Source organism: Erinaceus europaeus, chromosome 18 (genome assembly GCF_950295315.1).
Source record: "Erinaceus europaeus chromosome 18, mEriEur2.1, whole genome shotgun sequence".
NCBI classification, from domain to species: domain Eukaryota; kingdom Metazoa; phylum Chordata; class Mammalia; order Eulipotyphla; family Erinaceidae; genus Erinaceus; species Erinaceus europaeus.
In genome coordinates, this window is record NC_080179.1 from 73,928,754 (window position 1) to 73,948,651 (window position 19,898).

Genomic DNA, 19,898 nt, shown 5'->3' on the forward strand with positions numbered 1-19,898 from the left:
TTTCCTTCTTTCCTTCCGTTCTTCCTTTCTAAGATTTTATTAATCAGAAAGATAGGAGAGGGTGGGGGGTAGATAGCATAATGGTTATGCAAAGAGACTTTCATGCCTGAGGCTCCAAAGTCCCAGCTTCAAGCCCCCACACCACCATAAAAGCCAGAGCTAAGCAGTGCTCTGGTTAAATAATAATAATGATAATAAAGAAAGATAGGAGAGAAAGAATCAGACATCACTCTGACACATGCGCTGCCAGGAATTGAACTCGGGACCTCATGCCTGAGAGTCCAATGATTTATCCACTGCGCCACCTCCTGGACCACAGAGGACAGCATTTCAATGCAATACTCTGACCAACTGGAAACACTCTCATAGGCGTGCTCTCCACCTGTGTGTGCGTGCTTGCAACCTGCTCATCACTGGGGATGGGTGCCTACATGACAAATGCACCATTCTCAGTGGCCTCTTTTTTTAGGACAGAGAGAAATTGAGAGGGGGGAGAGAGAGAGAAAAAGAGAAAACACCTGTAGCACTGCTTCCTTGCTCGTACAGCTTCCTCCCTGCAGGTGAGGCCCAGCGTCCTAAACCTGAGCGCACTGTACTGCGCGCACTGCAGCGGGCAGGCCAGCGTCTGGCCCCCTGGATTAGTTTTCAGTTTCGTCCACAGCTTATAAAAAGCACTTACTATGGACTCGGATCATAGAAGTAACTGCAGGAATGCTAGAAATAGTTCAACGGAAACAAATGGCAGAAAGTACTTATGGGAGTGAAGCCCTGAGTTCAATTATTTATTTATTCCCCTTTGTTGCCCTTGTTTTATTGTTGTAGTTATTGATGTCGTCGTTGTTGGATAGGACAGAGAGAAATGGAGAGAGGAGGGGAAGACAGAGAGGGGGAGAGAAAGACAGACACCTGCAGACCTGCTTCACCGCCTGGGAAGCGACTCCCCTGCAGGTGGGGAGCCGGGGGCTCGAACCGGGATCCTCACACCGGTCCTTGTGCTTGGCGCCACGTGTGCTACCGCCTGACTCCCCAGAGAAAATTTTTTTTTTTTTGCCACCAGGGTTTTTTTTTTTTATTAACTATTCTCTAGGGCTTCATTACCTGATACAATTCAACCACTGTCAGTGGGCTGTTTCTTTTTTTTTCCACACAAAGGACAATAGAGACAGACAGACAGACTAACATACACACATACACCACAGCATCAAATGTTCCTTCGCTGCTGTAGGGGCCGGGCTCAAATCTGGTGCACGTGGCAAAGGCAAACGAGCCGCCTCACTAGCTCACGTCACCAGCTCTTCCTTTACTGCTCACGACAGGGAGTGAGACGAGGAGCGCGAGAGGCGGACAGCTACGGAGACACATCAGGGCACCGCGGCACTGCTGTGACGCTTCCCTACCTGTGCGTGGCGCTGAAAACTGGGCCCTCAACTGGGTGAAAAGCATCCTCTAGCTGCTGAGTCATCCCCGGGGCCTCAACAGACCAAGTTTTACCCTCTGTTTTTGAGAGGGAGACAGAGAGGGAGAGGGAGACGGAGACAGGAGGAGGGAGAGGATCTCCTTACTGCTCCGCTCCCATGTGAGCCGTGTGCCCAGCATACATACATGTAGCGTCTGGAAAAGGCACAGGGCCATGCTTTCTTTCTTTAACTGCAGTGTGCTGATATATGACTTTCAGAACCACTATCATTTCTGTTTATTATTATTATTATTTTCACTGACACCAGTCATTGCTGGGATTCGGTGCTGGCGGCAGGAATCCACGGTTCCTGAAGGCCACTTCTCCTGCCTCCTTTTTTATTTGATTTAATTTTTTGAAATTTATTTATTCCCTTTTGTTGCCCTTGTTTGATTGTTGTGGTTATTATCGTTGTTGTCGTTGTTGGATAGGACAGAGAGAAACAGAGAGAGGAGGGGAAGACAGAGAGGGGGAGAGACAGACAGACACCTGCAGACCTGCTTCACCGCCTGGGAAGCGACTCCCCTGCAGGTGGGGAGCCGGGGGCTCGAACCGGGATCCTTTGCACCACGTGCACTTAACCCGCTGTGCTACCGCCCAACTCCCCCCCCCCCCACCTTTTTTTTTCCTTTCTTAAAACCAGAGCACTGCTTAGCTCTGGCTTATGGTGGTGTGGAGGATTGAACCTGGGACCATGAAGCCTCAGGCACGAGAGTCGGTCTGCATAACCACTATGCTATCTACCCTGCCCTTTTTGTTTTATTCATAGCACAGTGAGAAGTTGAGAGAGGAGGGGGAGACAGAGGGAGACACAGTGACACCTGCAGACTTGTGTCGCCACTGTGAAGCTCCCCAGTGCAGGTGGGGAGTGGGGGGGGTCTTGAACTCAGTTCTTTGTGAATGGTAATGTATGTGCTCAACCAGGTCTGCCACTGGCCAGCCACCAGGATCATCGATTTTCATGTCAACTTAGCTTAACGAAAAACATGATTACAGATATCAAAATCAAAATCGGGGGGGGGGGGGCTAAGAGAGAGGTCGCGCTTTATTTCCCATGAAGAAGGGACAGGTTTCACGACCCAGGTCACGACATGAGAGCGCCCTGCAAGAGGAAGGCCTCATGAGCACTGCTCTTCTCTCCCCTTCACTAACTCCCTCTCCTGCCCTCTTGCCCTTTACTGGCGGTGGGAGGAAGAGTCTCTCCAGAGCAGCGGAATCATACAGGCATGAAGCCCCACTGAAAACCTGATGGCCCAGAATAAATAAATAAAAAGTACTTTTTAAAAAAATATTTTATATTTATTTATTCCCTTTTGTTGCCCTTGTTTTATTGTTGTAGTTATTATCGATGTCATTGTTGTTGGACAGGACAGAGAGAAATGGAGAGAGGAGGGGAAGCCAGAGGGGGAGAGAAAGACAGACACCTGCAGACCTGCTTCACCGCCTGTGAAGCGACTCCCCTGCAGGTGGGGAGCCGGGGGCTCGAACCAGGATCCTTATGCCGGTCCTTGCGTTTGGCGCCACCTGCGCTTAACCTGTTGCGCTACCCAAAAGTATTTTTTAAGAAAGTGTACTGCACCAAAGTTGGGGGCCTAGTATACACCAGTCTCCAAGGACTTCATTTGGTGGAAGTAGCAATATGCAGACACCTATCATGAGGAAATGGGAATTTGTTCCCCTATGTCAACAACTGTTGTATAAACCATTGACCTCACAATAAAGTGATCTGGGGGGGGGGGGGATGGAACTCCTTCGCTTAACTCTGTTCTATGGCAAGTGCCAGATCTCCTGGGTAAGGAAGCGTAATGGTTACAAGCAGAGCTGAGCACTGCTCTGGGGGAAAAAAAAAATTCTGAAAGAACTTTTACAAGTGTTGGCATACCACTATGCCGAAACTCACAAGGGGGTGTGGTCACAACAAAATTTACCACATGAATAACCCACCCCCCAGAAAGTACTATCACCAAGCTAGGTAGACAGCCAGCAGCAGGGCATCCAACTTTCTTCTTTTTTTTTTTTTTTAAATTATCTTTATTTATTAGATAGAGACAGCCAGAAATCGAGAAGGGAAAGGGGTGATAGAGAAGGAGAGAGACAGAGAGACACCTGCAGCCCTGCTTCACCTCTCATGAAGCTTTTCCCCTGCAGGTGGGGACCAGGCGCTTGAACCCAGGTCCCTGCGCACTACAATGTGTGTGCTTATCCAGGTGCGCCACCTTCACGCGTCAGGCACCAGCTTCAGTCCCCGGCACCACCAGACAACAGAGCCAAGTACCCTAGTCTTGCGCACAAAAAGAAATCTTGAAGCCGCAGCTATGGCCGTAATGTATTTAGAGCAAAAGTCTCTGAAGACACAGCACATGGAGGAGACCCAGGAACTGACCTTGACAGGAACTGCACTGACCTCTGAGTTACAACCAGCGGTTCCTTTAAAAATGAGTAATTTGAGAAGGGGTAGGAGGTGGACTTTCTACACTGAAGACAGGAAGGGTAAAATGCAAGGCCGACATCTGGGTCACTCGAACGGGATTACAGAAAATCAACCTGTCACTGCCTAGTTCACGTTTCTGTCACTGCCAGGCTGACCTTCTCAGATAAAAAAGAAACCGACAAGGAGAAGAAAGGAGAAGGAAGGACAACACCGCACCGAGCTGGGCACCGAGCTGGGCACCAGCGGGCTCCTGCAGCGGGCACCGGCCTCACACACGGGTCACACACGGCAAAGCCGGCTCCCTCCTAGGTGAGCTGACTGTCATCACCGTCACTGCTTTAGCGACAGACGCAGCGAGAGGGAGAGAGAAAGAGGTCCCAGCTCCAGAGCTTCCTTCAGCGCTGTGGCGGTCGGGCTCAGACCTGGGTAACATGCCCTTTAAAGCGCGCACCATCACGCTGGGGTGGGTGGGTGGGTGGCGGGGGAGAATACAGGTCCATGAAGGATGACGAAGGACCTAGTGGGGGTTTGTATTGCTAAATGGGAAACTGGGGAATGTGATGCATGTGCAAACGATTGTATTGACTGTTGAATGTAAAACATCAATTCCCCAATATGAAATAAATAAAAAAAAATTTTAAAAAAGTGTGCACTATCCAAGCGAGCTATTCCGCCGGCTTCCTGATCACGTGAAAGCAGAGCAAGCTGAAGAGAGAGAGTATCAGGTGCTCCGGGAGACGGCCCAGTGAGTGAAGCACTGCTCTCAGGCAGGAGGCCCGGAGTTCCATCTCCCGCAGCACACAGACCTCAGTGACGTCGGGTTCCTCCTCTCTCTCTCTCTCTCGTTCATAAATAAAATACAGGCTGGGGGTAGGTAGCAGAGTGGTTATGCAAAGACACTGTCATGTCTGAGGTTCTGAAGTCCCAAGTTCAATCCCCCGCACTACCATAAATCAGAGCTGAGCAGTGCTCTGGTGTTTCTCTGTGTCTTTCTCTCTGCATCTCTCTCAAAAATAAAATACTTTAAAATAAATAAATAAATAAATAGGGGGTCGGGCGGTAGCGCAGCGGGTTAAGCGCAGGTGGCGCAAAGCGCAGGGACCGGCCTAAGGATCCCGGTTCGAGCCCCCGGCTCCCCACCTGCAGGGGAGTCGCTTCCCAGGCGGTGAAGCAGGTCTGCAGGTGTCTGTCTTTCTCTCCCCCTCTCCGTCTTCCCCTCGTCTCTCCATTTCTCTCTGTCCTATCCAACAATGACGACAGCAATAACAATAATAATAACTACAACAATAAAACAAGGGCAACAAAAGGGAATAATAAATAAATAAATAAATAATAATAGTAATACGTAAATAAAATGCAATCTCAAAAAAAAAAAAAAGAATCAAATAGGAGGACCCCCTTCGTGGTAGGAGATACAAGTGTATACCCCCATGTCTGCACAAAGGTCTAAATAAATAAATAAATAAATAAATAAACAAATAAATAAATTGAAGGCACCAAATTCTATTCTAGACATGCCCCCTCCAAGCAGAAAGTTTGTGATACTCACTGAAAGCGGAAAGTTTATACTGCCAGGGGCAGCTAGAACAGAGGAGAGCTATTCTGGGTCTGAAAGGAACTTCCTTCCTCCCGATTCCATTCCTTCCTCCTGGACCTAAGATGGAAAGGCAGGTGGCGGTGAGCGCACAAGGTCCAGGTGAGGCAAGCTGCACACGTGATCTCTCAAACACCACAACTCCACAGCTTCCTTAAAAAAAAGACAAAAGGAGCCAGGGCGGTCCGGGAGGTGGCACAGCGGCTATAAAGCGTGAGGTCCCGAGTTCAATCCCCGGCAGCACATGGACCAGGGGCATCTAGCTCTCCCTCTCTCCTCCTACCTTTCTCATGAATAAATAAACAGAAATATTAAAATAAAGACAAGCAAGAGCCAGGGCACAGGCTCTCCTGACTTCACCTCCAAACCTAAGACGAGCACGCAGCACCGCCCGCCGCACACTGGTCTCCGCACGGGGGGGGGGGGGGGGGGGGGGGACACACGACACCGACGGACACGGACGGACACACTCGGGGGGCGGCAGAGACCCTCCACTCGGACACACGTGCAGGAGAGTCGGGAGCAAAGCCCGCCGAGCACGGCATGCACGCCACAGCGGGCCCCCAGCCCCGGTGCTAGAGAGAGAAGTACCGAGCAGCCCCGGGTACTAGAGAGAGAAGTACTGAGCAGCCCCGGGTACTAGAGAGAGAAGTACCGAGCCGCCCGGGTACTAGAGAGAGAAGTACTGAGCAGCCCCGGGTACTAGAGAGAGAAGTACCGAGCAGCCCCGGGTACTAGAGAGAGAAGTACCGAGCAGCCCCGGGTACTAGAGAGAGAAGTACCGAGCAGCCCCGGGTACTAGAGAGAGAAGTACTGAGCAGCCCCGGGTACTAGAGAGAGAAGTACCGAGCAGCCCGGGTACTAGAGAGAGAAGTACCGAGCAGCCCCGGGTACTAGAGAGAGAAGTACCGAGCAGCCCCGGTGCTAGAGAGAGAAGTACCGAGCAGCCCCGGGTACTAGAGAGAGAAGTACTGAGCCGCCCGGGTACTAGAGAGAGAAGTACTGAGCAGCCCCGGGTACTAGAGAGAGAAGTACCGAGCAGCCCCGGGTACTAGAGAGAGAAGTACCGAGCAGCCCCGGGTACTAGAGAGAGAAGTACCGAGCAGCCCCGGGTACTAGAGAGAGAAGTACCGAGCAGCCCCGGGTACTAGAGAGAGAAGTACCGAGCAGCCCGGGTACTAGAGAGAGAAGTACCGAGCAGCCCCGGGTACTAGAGAGAGAAGTACCGAGCAGCCCCGGGTACTAGAGAGAGAAGTACCGAGCAGCCCGGGTACTAGAGAGAGAAGTACCGAGCAGCCCCGGGTACTAGAGAGAGAAGTACCGAGCAGCCCGGGTACTAGAGAGAGAAGTACCGAGCAGCCCCGGGTACTAGAGAGAGAAGTACCGAGCAGCCCCGGTGCTAGAGAGAGAAGTACCGAGCAGCCCCGGGTACTAGAGAGAGAAGTACTGAGCCGCCCGGGTACTAGAGAGAGAAGTACTGAGCAGCCCCGGGTACTAGAGAGAGAAGTACCGAGCAGCCCCGGGTACTAGAGAGAGAAGTACCGAGCAGCCCCGGGTACTAGAGAGAGAAGTACCGAGCAGCCCCGGGTACTAGAGAGAGAAGTACTGAGCAGCCCCGGGTACTAGAGAGAGAAGTACCGAGCAGCCCGGGTACTAGAGAGAGAAGTACCGAGCAGCCCCGGGTACTAGAGAGAGAAGTACCGAGCAGCCCCGGGTACTAGAGAGAGAAGTACCGAGCAGCCCGGGTACTAGAGAGAGAAGTACCGAGCAGCCCCGGGTACTAGAGAGAGAAGTACCGAGCAGCCCCGGGTACTAGAGAGAGAAGTACCGAGCAGCCCCGGGTACTAGAGAGAGAAGTACCGAGCGGCCCCGGGTACTAGAGAGAGAAGTACCGAGCGGCCCCGGGTACTAGAGAGAGAAGTACCGAGCAGCCCCGGGTACTAGAGAGAGAAGTACCGAGCAGCCCGGGTACTAGAGAGAGAAGTACCGAGCAGCCCCGGGTACTAGAGAGAGAAGTACCGAGCAGCCCCGGGTACTAGAGAGAGAAGTACCGAGCAGCCCCGGTGCTAGAGAGAGAAGTACCGAGCAGCCCGGGTACTAGAGAGAGAAGTACCGAGCAGCCCCGGGTACTAGAGAGAGAAGTACCGAGCAGCCCCGGGTACTAGAGAGAGAAGTACCGAGCAGCCCCGGGTACTAGAGAGAGAAGTACCGAGCAGCCCCGGGTACTAGAGAGAGAAGTACCGAGCAGCCCCGGGTACTAGAGAGAGAAGTACCGAGCAGCCCGGGTACTAGAGAGAGAAGTACCGAGCAGCCCGGGTACTAGAGAGAGAAGTACCGAGCAGCCCCGGGTACTAGAGAGAGAAGTACCGAGCAGCCCCGGGTACTAGAGAGAGAAGTACCGAGCAGCCCCGGGTACTAGAGAGAGAAGTACCGAGCAGCCCCGGGTACTAGAGAGAGAAGTACTGAGCAGCCCCGGGTACTAGAGAGAGAAGTACCGAGCAGCCCCGGGTACTAGAGAGAGAAGTACCGAGCAGCCCCGGTACTAGAGAGAGAAGTACCGAGCAGCCCCGGGTACTAGAGAGAGAAGTACTGAGCAGCCCCGGGTACTAGAGAGAGAAGTACTGAGCAGCCCCGGGTACTAGAGAGAGAAGTACTGAGCAGCCCCGGGTACTAGAGAGAGAAGTACCGAGCAGCCCCGGGTACTAGAGAGAGAAGTACCGAGCAGCCCCGGTACTAGAGAGAGAAGTACCGAGCAGCCCCGGGTACTAGAGAGAGAAGTACTGAGCAGCCCGGGTACTAGAGAGAGAAGTACTGAGCAGCCCGGGTACTAGAGAGAGAAGTACTGAGCAGCCCGGGTACTAGAGAGAGAAGTACTGAGCAGCCCCGGGTACTAGAGAGAGAAGTACCGAGCAGCCCCAGTACTAGAGAGATAAGTACCGAGCCGCCCTGGGTACTAGACAGAAGTACCGAGGCGCCCAGGTACTAGACAGAAGTACCGAGCAGCCCAGGTACTAGAGAGACAGAAGTACCGAGCCGCCCGGGGACTGGACAGACAGAAGTACCGAGCCGCCCGGGGACTGGACAGACAGAAGCACCGAGCCGCCCAGGTACTAGAGAGACAGAAGTACCGAGCCGCCCGGGGACTGGACAGACAGAAGTACCGAGCCGCCCGGGGACTGGACAGACAGAAGCACCGAGCCGCCCGGGGACTGGACAGACAGAAGCACCGAGCCGCCCGGGGACTGGACAGACAGAAGCACCGAGCCGCCCGGGGACTGGACAGACAGAAGCACCGAGCCGCCCGGGGACTGGACAGACAGAAGCACCGAGCCGCCCGGGGACTGGACAGACAGAAGCACCGAGCCGCCCGGGGACTGGACAGACAGAAGCACCGAGCCGCCCGGGGACTGGACAGACAGAAGCACCGAGCCGCCCGGGGACTGGACAGACAGAAGCACCGAGCCGCCCGGGGACTGGACAGACAGAAGCACCGAGCCGCCCGGGGACTGGACAGACAGAAGCACCGAGCCGCCCGGGGACTGGACAGACAGAAGCACCGAGCCGCCCGGGGACTGGACAGACAGAAGCACCGAGCCGCCCGGGGACTGGACAGACAGAAGCACCGAGCCGCCCGGGGACTGGACAGACAGAAGCACCGAGCCGCCCGGGGACTGGACAGACAGAAGCACCGAGCCGCCCGGGGACTGGACAGACAGAAGCACCGAGCCGCCCGGGGACTGGACAGACAGAAGCACCGAGCCGCCCGGGGACTGGCGCGCTAACCCCGAGCGCCCCGCACGGGACCCGCAGCGCCAGGCCCGCCGCTCAGCCCGGAGCTCAGCCCAGGACGCGGCGCGGGCCGGGCGGGTCGGTGGGCGGCCCGGGGGCGGCGGGCGGGGGCCGCGGGGACCCGACGACCGACACGGAGCCCCGCCCGCCGGCCCGTCCCCGCCTCCCGCCTCCCGGCTCCCCGGCGACCGTCCGGGCCGCGGCCCGAGGCCCTGAGCCCTGAGCCCCGCCGCCGCCCGGGCCCCGCCGCCCCGCCGCCCCGCCGCCCGCCCCGAACGCGGAGCCCGGCCGCTGCCCGCACTGCTCCCACCTCGTCTCCTGGCCCAGACGCTGCCGCGGCGGACGGGACCTCTCGCACTCCGCCTCCCCTTGCTTCATGGAGCCATGCGCCTGCCGAGGGCTTCCCGGGAGAAGCGGGCCCGCGGGAGCGCGGACGGGGCGGGGGAGACGGACGGACGGACGGCCGGCCGGGCGGGCGGGCGGCGGACGAGGAAGCGGCGGCGGCGGCGGCGGCGGCGGCGGCGGCGGCGGCGAACTGCTGGAGGGATTCCCCGGACAGCTGGAGGACTGCCCCGAGTCCTCCCGTATCCCAGCAGCCACCGGAGGCAGTGAGGTAATGGAGGAAGAAGGTGAGGGAGTCCTCCAGCGGCCCACACGCCCTCTAGCGCGCCGGAGCGACCATAGAGACGGGGAAGCCGCCGGCGCAACGCCCCGCCCCGCCGGTCACGTGGTGGGAATCGACGCGCTCTATTGGCCGACGTCGACTGACAGGATTGAATCGAGGAGCCCGCTTGCCATTCGTTCGGGATGAGTCTCGCGCATTTGGGAATGAAAAGGGGGGGGGGGTGGGGGGGGAGGCCCGGCGAGGCGCCCGACTGTAGGCCCCTCGGCGCAGTGCATGCCGGGATGGCCGGGCTGCCGCAGGGCGCGCCGGGAGTTGTAGTCCGCACAGGGCGGGCAGCTTTGTCTGCGAGCGGGCGGGGCTCCAGCCTCCAGGCACCGGGACGACCAGGGAGCAGCTGCCCTCCTGGAAAGCGACCGGGAAGGGGCCGTGCTCAGCAGCTGTCAGTCAGGCTGACCGCAGAGAGAGATTATTCCGGGCCGGTGCCAATATGTGATGGAGGCCATGGGGTGGGGGCAAAGGACATTCAGTTTGTTTGTTTGTTTTTTATTTTATTTATTTATTTATTTTGCCTCCAGGGTTATCGCTGGGGCTCGGTGGCTGCACCACGAATCCACCGCTCCTGGAGGCTAATTTTTTTTTCCCCTTGTGTTGCCCTTGTTGTTTTATCATGGTTGTGGTTATTATTATTGTTGTTGTTATTGTTGTTGTCGTTGTTGGATAGGACAGAGAGAAATGGAGAGAGGAGGGGAAGACAGAGAGGGGGAGAGAAAGACAGACACCTGCAGACCTGCTTCACCGCCTGGGAAGCGACTCCCCTGCAGGTGGGGAGCTGGGGGCTCAAACCTGCACTTAACCCACTGCGCTACCGCCGGACTCCCATCTGCTGGTTTCATTCCTTATTATTTTTTTCTAGAGCACCGATCAGTTCTGGTTTACAGTGGTGCTGGGGATTGAACCTGGGACCTTTGGTGCCTTGGCTATTAGAGTCTTTGTCTATATCCATTATGCTATCTCCCCAGCCCTTCTTCTGATTACGTACCTCTGTCTGCCTGAAAAACTGCAGACCCGATGGTCATATGTTCCAGAGCCACAGTTGCAGGAGGAGGCCACACCAGGGGTCAATCTCACTGTGTTGGAGTAAGAAGAGCAAATTCTGCCTTAAAATAATCAGAAGGAATTATCACATTGTGAAGATCTTTCCAATTAAAACATGGCATATGGGGGGAGGGGCAGGCGGTAGCGCAGTGGGTTAAGCGCACGTGGCGCAAAGCGCAGGGACCGGCATAAGGATCCCGGTTCGAGCCCCCGGCTCCCCACCTGCAGGGGAGTCGCTTCACAGGCGGTGAAGCAGGTCTGCAGGTGTCTGTCTTTCTCTCCCCCTCTGTTTTCCCCTCTTCTCTTCACTTCCCTCTGTCCTATCCAACAATAACAACATCAATAACAACAACAATAATAACTACAATAAGGATAGAGCAACCAGGGCAACAAAAGGGGAAAAAATAGCCTCCAGGAACAGTGGATTCGGGCACCACCGAGCCCCAGCAATAACCCTGGAGGCAAAAAAAACACCAAACATAGCATATGGAAAAGTGACTTTGTCGATAGCTCCAAGATGCTATCCTGGCTGAGGATGAGGAAAGTATTTACTCCCTGGCATCACACTACCAGGAGGTAAATGACAGAACTTGGGCTTCCAGCATTCCCGAATGAAAATAAAAACAAGTGAACAGCAGATAGTACCCATGAAGGGGGTAGGGAAGCATAATGATACGGTTATGCAAAAAAAAAAAAAAAAAAGAACACTAGGCATTTCTCTAAAGAGATTTAGAACAGGAATTGTTTATACAAAGGTTACAAGCATGAAAGAAAAAGCAATCTTAACTTTTTATTTATTTTTTTTTTACCAGAGCACTGCTCAACTGTGGTTTCTGGTGATGCTGGGGAGTGAATGTGGGACCTGAGAACCTCAGGCATGAAAGTCTTTTGCGTAACCACTATGCTGTCTCCCCAGCCCCAAACATTTAATTATTACTTATTTTGCCAGACCGCCACATAGCTCTAGTTTAAGTAGTATGAGAAACTGAGTCTGGAACCTCCAAGCCTCAGGCATAAAAGTCTTTTTGCATAACCACTAAACTATCTCCTTCATCCAACTAGTTGGGTTGATTGTATTTTGATGAGAAAAGGAGAAGTAGAGCATTGGGAGCCGAGCAGTAGCACAGAGGGTTAAGCGCAGGTGGCACCAAGCGCAAGGACTGCTGAAAGGATCCCGGTTCGAGCTCCCGGCTCCCCACCTGCAGGGGAGTCGCTTCACAGGCGGTGAAGCAGGTCTGCAGGTGTCTGTCTTTGTCTTCCCCGCTCTCTCCATTTCTCTCTGTCCTATCCAACAACAACAACAGCAGCATCAATAACAACAACGATGGAAAAAATATGAGTGCCAGGAGCAATGGATTCCTAGTGCAGACACCGAGCCCCAATAATAATCCTGGAGGCAAAAGAAAAGAAAAAGAAATAGAGAATCACCCTGGTACATGGCAGTGCTGGGACTCAAACTCAGGACCTCACCTCACAATTGAGAGGTTGAGAGTCCAATGCTTTATTCACTCCTCCACTTGCCAGATAACAAGAAAACCTATGCTTTGTAACTGCGGGCACTGTTGAAAGCTAACATTTCTAGCACTGGGATAGAGAAAGGGAAGAGTTTGTACTCCCAGGACGTATGACCTTCAAGGACAGACCATTAGCAGTCAGTGTGAGGCTGAGAGAGTGTGATGGATGTGACACTAGGGCCTCTAAGAGGGTGTGAGGCCGCAGGTGCCAGGGGTTTGCAGCATAGAGAGGAATGCCACACAGTGAGAATGGGAAGGGATGCCTTTCTGTCCTACCTGAAGATCTTCCAACAGAATCTGAAAGAGAGTCAGGTTTCAGGGAATCTGTGCCAGAGTGATGATCAGGTTTTCTCTCTCATTGATAAATAAAAAAATCCTGGGGGCCTGGCGGTGGCCCATTGGGTTAAATGTACATAGTATGAAGCAAGGACCTGCAAAAGGATCCCGGTTCGAGCCCTTGGCTCCCCACCTACTTGCAGGGGAGGCTGCTTCACAAATGGTAAAGAAGCAGGTTTGTAGGTACTTATCTTTCTCTCTCCCTTTCTCTGTTTTTTATATATTTATTAATTTGTTCCCTTTGTTGTTGTTGTTATTGTTGTTGTTTTTGATGTTGTTGTTGTTGTTGTATCTCTCTCCCTTTCTGTCATCCCCATCTGTCTCAACTTCTCTCTGTCCTATGTCAAAATTCAAGAAAATGGCCACACAGGAGCAGTGGATTTACAATGCAGGCACTGACCTCCAGCGCTAACCCAGGAGGCAAAATAATAATAATAAAAAAAATCCTAAAAGGGAGTTAATGCCTTCCAGATGGTATAGGAACTCTCTAACTATGATTTGCTCATCAGAAGTAGAAATCAGTGAGAGTAATTGAAGGCTACCATTTTTTATTTTTCCTTCACTGTTCTGTTAGGAGAGCTTAATGAGCAGGGCCGATGGGGGAACAATGAGAATGAGAATGAATAAGCGATTAACATCTAGACCACAAAAGGAAAGGGGGCTAGATAGGGGCTCAGAAAGAAGAAGCTGGTGAGAAACTGCAAGTAAAATAGGACAAAATAGCTTTTTTTGCCCAATGTACCTTGGAAATCAAAACACTGATGTTCAGCCTCTCTCTTTCCTTCCCTTCCTTCTCCTCCCCTTCCTTTCCCTCCCCTTTCCCCTCCCTGTCCACTCCTCCTCCCCTCCTCTTCCCTTCCCTTCTTCTCCACATATATATATTTCTTTTTACCAGAGCACTGTTCAACTCTTGTTTATGGTAGTGCTAGGAATTGAACCTGGGACCTCAGAGCCTCAGGCACGAAAACCTTCTGTATGAAAACTGGACTACCTTCCCCATCCCCTTCAGTCTTTCACACCCAGTGGAAAAAGTTGTCTTCACAATACTGTACAATATGCAGTAACTCTGGAGGCAATAATAATAATAAAAAAATAGGAGAGTCGGGTGGTAGCGCAGCGGGTTAAGCGCACGTGGTGCAAAGCGCAAGGACCGCCGTTAAGGATCCCGGTTCGAGCCCCCAGCTCCCCACCTGCAGGGGAGTCGCTTCACAGGTGGTGAAGCAGGTCTGCAGGTGTCTGTCTTTCTCTCCCCCTCTCTGTCTTCCCTTCCTCTCTCCATTTCTCTCTGTCCTATCCAACAACGAACAACATCAACAATGGCAATAATAATAGCCACAACGAAGCTACAACAACAAGGGCAACAAAAAAAAGGGGAAAAATGGCCTCCAGGAGCGGTGGATTCATGGTGCAGGCACCGAGCCCAGCAATAACCCTGGAGGAAAAAAAACACTGGGTCTGATTTCACAGACACAGCTACGCTACTGATTCCTGCTGGGAGAGATTATCATTTTTGTGAGGTTTGCTTCGGGACTCCAGGGTAACTGTTAGATGAACACCACTGAACAGACGGAGCAATCAGAAGCACTGACCTACTGAAGGTGACGCCAAAGAAACAGGCAAGAAGGTTTCTATGTCTGAAAGTGCTACCAGCCCTTGCTTCCTGGCCCCACTGACCCTGTAGTGAAATCCAGGAAGCCTCCTCTGCTGAGGAACTGCAGCCGATGTACTGAACACGTCGACAGTAGGCGGTGGCACAGGGCACAGATAGGTCTGACCGAAAGAACGAATGAATGGATTAATGAATGCACTTAGAGGCTAACTATGTCATACAGTTTTTCTTCTCAGGGCCAGGGTGGTGTTTTTTTTTTTTTTCTAAATTAAAGAGAGATACAGCAAAAGAAGGACTAGAGCACTGCTGAGCTCTGGCTTATGGTGGTCGTGGGGATTGAACTTGGGACCTCAGAAGCTCAGGTATGAAAGTCTTTAGCAGAACCATTATGCTATCTTTCCAGCCCTTTTAAGTTAACTATTAATTTTAAATATTTTTTAAAAATGTTTTATTTATTTTAATGAGAGAAATACAGAAACACACAGAGAAAGACCAAAGCACTGCTCAACACTGATTTATGGTGGTGCTGGGGATTGAACCTAGGACCTTCCAGAGCCTCAGGCATGAACGTCTTTTGCAGGGCTTGGGAGACAGCATAGTGGTTATGTAAAAGGTCCCAGGTTCAGTCCCTAGCACCACTATAAACCAGAACTGAGAAAGGGCTGTGGTCTCTCTCATTAAATGCATGTGTGTGTGTGTGTGTGTGGTGTGTGTGTGGGGGGTGTGTGTGTGTGGTGTGTGTGTGTGTGGTGTATGTGTGTGGTGTGTGTGTGTGGTGTGTGTGTGGTATGTGTGTGTGTGGTGTGTGTATGTGTGGTGTGTGTGTGGTGTGTGTGTGGTTTGTGTGGTGTGTGTGTGTGGTGTGTGTGTGTGTAGTGTGTGTGTGTGTGTGGTGTGTATGGTGTGTGTGGTGTGTGTGTGGTGTGTGTGTGTGTGTGTGGTATTGTGGTGTGTGTGTGTGTGTGTGTTGCATAATCACTTTGCTATCTACCCAGTCCTATTTATTTTTTTTTTTGTCACCTGGGTTATTGCTGGGACTCAGTGCTGACACTATAAATTCACTGCGCCAGTTGGTCATATTTTTCTTTTTCTTTTTTTCCCTTTTCTTTCCTTTCTATTATACCTCATAGGATAGAGAGAAATTGAGAAGTTAAGGGAGACAGAGAAGGAGAGGGAGAGAGGGAGAGAGAGAGAGAGAGAGAGAGAGACCTGCAAACGTGCTTCCCCACTCATGTGTGGAACCATTATGCTGGATGGACGCTGGAACCCAGGTCCTTGTGCTTGGTAGCAGGTTTGCTCAACCAGGTGAACCACCACCAGGTCCTAGGATCTTTATGGGATAGAGACACAAAGAAATTGAGAAGGGAATGGGAGACAGAGAGAGAAAGCTTCAACATCTGTGAACTTTCCCCCTGCAGATGGGACCAGGGCCAGGATCTTAGCTGATGAAGAAATTGGGCGCACTGCTGAGTTCACAACTCTGTCTGTACGATGGCCATGGTTTCTCCTAGCCTCAAAACACAGAGGTATTTTTGACTTAGCACAGTGACAGGACAACAATAGCTCAGCTTCTGCCAGTTGCTTAATTTAGAGACAAGACTTCCTCTACACATTTCTGTCTCTAGCCTACTCCGAGCAAGGATCTTCACATCCCCTCATCAGAACTCAGTTCTCCCTTGTCTGTTTAATCTGATTATAACACTCTCACTCTTAAAAAAAATGAAGCTCTGTGTCCTGTGGTGACACAGCAGATAAAGCATCAGACTCGGGAATCGGGCTGTAGCGCAGCGGGTTAAGCGCAGGTGGCTCAAAGCATAAGGACCGGCGTAAGGATCCAGGTTCGAATCCCAGCTCCCCACCTGCAGGGGAGTCGCTTCCCAGGCGGTGAAGCAGGTCTGCAGGTGTCTGTCTTTCTCTCCTCCTCTCTGTCTTCCCCTCCTCTCTCCATTTCTCTCTGTCCTATCCAACAACGACTACAACAATAAAACAACAAGGGCAACAAAAGGGAATAAATAAATAAAATAAATATTTTTTTAAAAAAGCATCAGACTTAGTGGCATGGGGATCGGGCTTCACCCCCGATTATCCTGAGCCCCCTGATCGTGTTGTTAGAAGTTAACAAATACATATTCCTTCAGAATCAAACTCGTTTTTTTTTAATTTTTCAAAATTTATTTATTCTCTTTCGTTGCCCTTGTTGTTTTATTGTTGTAGTATTGTTGTCATCATTGTTGGATAGGACAGAGAGAAATGGAGAGAGGAGGGGAAGACAGAAAGGGGGAGAGAGGAAGGGGAAAAAAAAAAAAAAAAAAAAAAGAAAGGGGGAGAGAAAGACACCTGTAGACCTTCTTTACCACCTGTGAAGAGAGTCCCTTGTAGGTGGGGAGCTGGGGTCTCGAACTGGGATCCTTAGGCTGGTCCTTGCACTTTGCACCAAAGTCCTAGGTTCAGTCCCCTGCACCACGACAAGCCAGAGTTGAACAGTGCTCTGGTAAAATGAATAATAATAAAAATAAAATCCCAGGTTCAATCCCCAGCACCACCATAAACCAGAGCTGAACAGTGCTCTAGTCTTTCTCTTTGTAAGTCTTTCATTAAAATTAAGTCGGGAGTCGGGCAGTAGCGCAGCGGGTTAAGCGCAGGTGGTGCTAAGCGCAAGGACTGGTGTAAGGATCCTGGTTCGAGCCCCCGGCTCCCCACCTGCAGGGGAGTCGCTTCACAGGCGGTGAAGCAGGTCTGCAGGTGTCTGTCTTTCTCTCTCCCTCTCTGTCTTCCCCTCCTCTCTCCATTTCTCTCTGTCCTATCGAACAACAATGACATTAACAACAACAATAATAATAACCACAACAATGATAAAAAAGCAACAAAAGGGGAAAAAAAAACATTACGTGACTCTAGTTTTATCTAGCTACAATGAAAGGGGTAAAAATGGCAGGCTTCAGACTGGAAGCTAGTCCACCCAGTCATGTATGTGCATGTCCCATTCCAGCACCATGTGGGGGGAGCCCCTTGGTGGGGGAGCGCCTTGGCACTGAGAAAGCTCTGGTGGTCTGGTGCTGTGTTAGCTGAAGTCAAAAGAATAGAGGAGTCAGTCCAGAGTGGTGAAACCATAAATGCTCGAGGCCCCAGTGCCACAATAAGACAACACAATTGCAGGCCTCAGCTAATGACCTGTGGATGTAGTCAAGCCAGGGCTTAATGTGCTTGTTTCCAGGAAACACGCTTGCTTAGTGAAGCCCTCAGTGACCTCTTTATTAGAAGAATTTCACTGGCACAACTCCCGGTCTAAGGAGCTAGGCAGGGAAAATTCAATAAGCCCCACTGTCAGGCTGGTGATACTGCTCACTGAATAGTGCACTCACTGATTTTGCCATATGAGAATCCCAGGTTCGAGCCTGGTCCCCACTGCATTAAAGGAGGCTTTGGCGCTATGGACGCTTTCTCTCTGTGCCTCTCTCTAAAATAATAATAATAACAACAGTAGTAACAACGGACAACCTTCACGGTGGGAAGCACAAACTAAGCATCAGTAGTAACACAGGGCCAGGGAAAGAGTGCAGTGGGAGAGATAGCGTGGGTCACCAGGAGACAGGCGCCGAGATGTTAGCGGTCGTGTGACAAAGCACTGTGTCCTCCACCACACACAGTGGCTTGCAGCAACACGAGGGGAATTTTGCCAGATGCCGGGGCCCTGAGAAGAGGACTGAGGGAGATTCACTTCAAACAAAGCTCATACTGGTGAATAAAGAGGTGTGGAGTCCATACACAGCGCATCTCAACATGGGATAGTGGATGTTTGACCCAGACCAGAAATCTGACAGATTATTTACTGACAAAATGATGTGTAACAGCAAAGAGAATGAGGAAGACAACAGGTGTTTTTCTCTTTATTATTATTATTTTAAAAATTTTATTTATCTATTTATTCCCTTTTGTTGCCCTGTGTCGTTTTGTTGTAGTGATTATTGTTGTTGTTATTGATGTGGGTTAAGCGCATGTGGCGCGAAGCGCAGGGACCGGCTTAAGGATCCCGGTTCGAGCCCTCGGATCCCCACCTGCAGGGGAGTCGCTTCACAGGCTGTGAAGCTGATCTGCGGGTGTCTGTCTTTCTCTTCCCCTCTCTGTCTTCCCCTCCTCTCTCCATTTCTCTCTGTCCTATCCAACAACGACATCAATAACAAAAACAAAACAACAAAGGCAACAAAAGAGAATTAATAAATAAATATTTAAAAAAAAGAGCACAGAGAAAATTCAGTAGTAGAGGGGGTCAGGCGGTGGCGCAGTGGGTTAAGCACACGTGGCGCAAAGCGCAGGGACCGGCATAAGGATCCTGGTTCGAGCCCCGGCTCCCCCCCTGCAGGGGAGTCGCTTCCCAGGCGGTGAAGCAGGTCTGCAGGTGTCTTTCTCTCCCCCTCTCTGTCTTCCCCTCCTCTCTCCATTTCTCTCTGTCCTATCCAACAATGAACAACATCAACAGTGGCAATAATAATAACCACAATGCGGCTACAACAACAAGGGCAACAAAAGGGGGAAAAATAGCCTCCAGGAGCGGTGGATTCATGGTGCAGGCACCGAGCCCAGCAATAACCCTGGAGGGGAAAAAAAAAAAAGGCAAAAAAAAAAAAAAAGAAAATTCAGTAGTAGAGCACACTCAGTTAACCATGCATGAAGACCCAGGCTCATGTCCTAGGAACCACACGAAACTATCATGAGTGTCCCCACTGCAAGCTTCATGCATGATGGAAGAGCGCTATGGCATCTCTCCTCGCTCTGTCTCTCTTTTTTTTTTTTTTAATTTTTTTTTTTTGTATTTTATTTAATTTATTTATTCCCTTTTGTTGCCCTTGTTGTTTTATTGTTGTAGTTATTATTGTTGTTGTCGTTGTTGGATAGGACAGAGAGAAATGGAGAGAGGAGGGGAAGACAGAGAGGGGAGAGAAAGACAGACACCTGCAGACCTGCTTCACCGCCTGTGAAGCGACTCCCCTGCAGGTGGGGAGCCGGGGTTCGAACCGGGATCCTTATGCCGGTCCTTGTGCTTTGCGCCACCTGCGCTTACCCCGCTGCGCTACAGCCCGACTTCCATGTCTCTCTTATCTTTATCTGAAATTAGAGTGCTATGGTGTCTCTCCTCACTCTGTCTCTCTTTATCTGAAATTAGAGCGCTACGGCATCTCTCCTCGCTCTGTCTCTCTTATCTTTATCTGCCCCTGTGGCTCCGGACAGACTGTGACCCACATAGTCAACGACTGCCACCTCTCCAGATTCAAAGGAGGTCTCGCAACTTTACATCAGGCTCAACCTGACGCTGTTGACTGGCTACGGAAGAAGGGCAAACGCTAGAAGAAGAAGAATCTGAAATTAGAGCGCTACGGCGTTTCTCCTCGCTCTGTCTCTCTTATCTTCTCTATCTGAAATGAGAGCACTACGGCATCTCTCCTAGCTCTCT

At 51.6% G+C, this 19,898-nt stretch overlaps 1 protein-coding gene across 1 annotated transcript in view; it reads right to left on the bottom strand.

The window, feature by feature from the left end:
* AMMECR1L (AMMECR1 like) overlaps positions 1-9,767 on the bottom strand; it is a 31,347-nt gene extending 21,580 nt beyond the window's left edge. The window contains exon 1 of the mRNA XM_016187186.2: positions 9,581-9,767. The gene's annotated coding sequence lies outside the window, so the exon portion shown is untranslated. The remainder of the gene's footprint in view (positions 1-9,580) is intronic.
* Between the last annotated feature and the right edge of the window lie 10,131 nt (positions 9,768-19,898).